A 2353-nucleotide genomic window follows, 5' to 3' on the forward strand; every position below is an offset into this window, starting at 1 on the left:
AGTAGCGTCACCAGGGGTCAGATTTTGGGGGGGCTGTAGCCCTGGTGTAGGTAGAAGGGGGGGGGCGAGCGAAGCGAGCCTATGCAGCTAGGGGTACGGGGGGGGGGGCGCTGTAAGCCCCCTCGGAAAATTTTTTGGAAATTGAGCAGTTTTAGGGGCATTTTTGAGGCCTATAGATGAGAGAGAGAGAGAGAGAGAGAGAGAGAGAGAGAGAGAGAGAGAGAGTTTTAGCCTACTTTCCCACTCTGTACGTTTAGGACAATATATTTGCAACAATGAGAAATAGCCTAGGCCTAGCCAATTTAAAAAATCAATAAAAAAAATCCTGGCCTAAGCTTCATAAAATGACTACTGAAATAGTTTGATATAGGGCTGCTTACACATGTCTGAATGGGTTCTGCTTTGGGGTTATCTGGGGTTGCTTCTGGCACCTCATTCCCAATAACAGCCACTTTTTCTTGGCACTCATCTGAGTCATCTTTAGAGGTGCTGGTGCGAAAGAAATTTCTTATATCAACCTGTCCCTGAGGATTTTTGGATGACCTTTTCATCACTTGAGTGGCTGCTGGCTGATATCCCCAAATGTATTATTGTAGAATAGCCTATAAAAGGGAAATGACATTCAGTTCTGACAGTCGAGTGTCAACTGAACCAACTAAGTACTGCTGACTCTTTGTATAGAGTATAGGCTAGATCTCATACCTGTAAAAACAAAAATGAACAGGTAAAGTGAGGTGGCTAGCAATATACCGGAACGTAGTAACGTCTATACAGCCACTGAAACCAATACATTCAAATAAAACCGAAAACAACACAGGATTTAGCCACAGTTCACAGACACTTCTCAATGTAAACAAACATTCCAAGTTCCGATACTTTGAACATTCGAATTTGTGAAAAATTGCATAGATCAGATATTTTAGACTGCATAATCCAATTTTAAAGCTCCATGATTAATATATACCATATTATATATTGTAAATATATATTAAGTCTGATAAATGTAATACAATCTTGCATTCTTTGTGCAATAAATATATTTCAAAGAAAACCAAACTTGGAAAAAGTATATGGGAAACTTCAAACTAATATATTATAACAATTATGATTTGAGTCATAGGTTTACGTAAATTGTGAATAACTAATCACATTATATAGCTATAAATAATATTGTATTAAACTAATATGGATGCACGAATAAAAGTGGATTGGCGGTAGGGGGTTGGGGGAAAGCTAGGTGGGTCAGTGCCGAGCTGCAAGCATACTATGTAAGCTGGTGATTTTTTATTATTATTATTTTGGGGGCTGCAATTTTTTGGGGGGCTGAATCCTTGATTTGGGGGGCTAAGCCCCCCCTAGCCCCCCCCCCTGGTGACGCCACTGCTCATCCCTTTTCTGTCCACCTCTCTAATGCAAGAGTTAATCGTTATTCCCAGTCCTTCATTTATGCTACAGGTCAGCTCTGGAACTGTCTCCCTCTGTTTGTAATTCCTACGTCCTATGATCTCCAGTCTTTCAAACGCAGTGTGTCCTGGCATCTCGAAATGAACGGATCTTGAATTTGGTTCCCTTGTGTATTGTTTTTTTTTTTTTCTTGGAAGGAACGGTTTGCGGGCTCCTGGTCTTTGGTTCCTTCTTTCTTGCATTAAAAAAAGAAAAAATGTACTTATCACCAGTCCCTGACCCCATTGCATTTATTATCAGTCTTTGAGGGGTGACTGTAGCAAAAAGAATATCACAGATACAATCATTCCAATTCTCTCCCATGAACACATACATTTGATTTTCCTGTGGCACTTACTGCACTCTGTCTCCTATGTAACCCGTACAGTTGCACGCAGAAAATACACCTTAAATATGGAGTTACAGTTACTTTTATAAGAATAGGGGGGCGCGGTAGCACAGTGGTAGCGCGCTGGACTCGAAATCGGGGGATTGCGAGTTCAAGCCTCGCCCGGGCTGCCGTGCCGGGAGTGGTAGCTCGCTCCTGTAACCCTAGCGGGGCTATATAGTCCAATACAGGGCTTAGCTCGGGGGAACTCCATTTCTCCCATTTTTTTTTTCAGAATGGTCGGTCATACTTAGTGCATCTTCTCCCATTCGCAGCGATTGGAAGGGACTGATTCAGAGGGTAGTATTGCTGAAGATAGGTGCACCAGACTTAGTTCTAAAATTATGCAAAGGAAAAAAATCATTTAAAAAAAATATCCAGTACCGGCATGAAAGGCAGATCAAGACGTCAAACTTCGGCAGGGAGGGGGTTAATGTTATATGCTGTTGTTGTTGTTGTTGTTATTATTATTATTATTATTATTATTACATCAGTGTACTAAGATCAGTAAAAGACAGTTCC

The 2353-nt window shown here is 41.1% G+C and overlaps 1 non-coding gene across 1 annotated transcript; it reads left to right on the forward strand.

Annotated features, from left to right (window-relative positions):
* The first annotated feature begins 1890 nt into the window (after positions 1 to 1890).
* TRNAS-CGA (transfer RNA serine (anticodon CGA)) lies at positions 1891 to 1962 on the forward strand. The gene has a single exon. It is a non-coding gene; the product is annotated as a tRNA-Ser (tRNA).
* The last annotated feature ends 391 nt before the right edge of the window (positions 1963 to 2353 follow it).

The sequence above is a fragment of the Coenobita brevimanus genome, chromosome 8 (genome assembly GCF_032717465.1).
Source record: "Coenobita brevimanus isolate Jiangsu-jjx chromosome 8, ASM3271746v2, whole genome shotgun sequence".
NCBI classification, from domain to species: domain Eukaryota; kingdom Metazoa; phylum Arthropoda; class Malacostraca; order Decapoda; family Coenobitidae; genus Coenobita; species Coenobita brevimanus.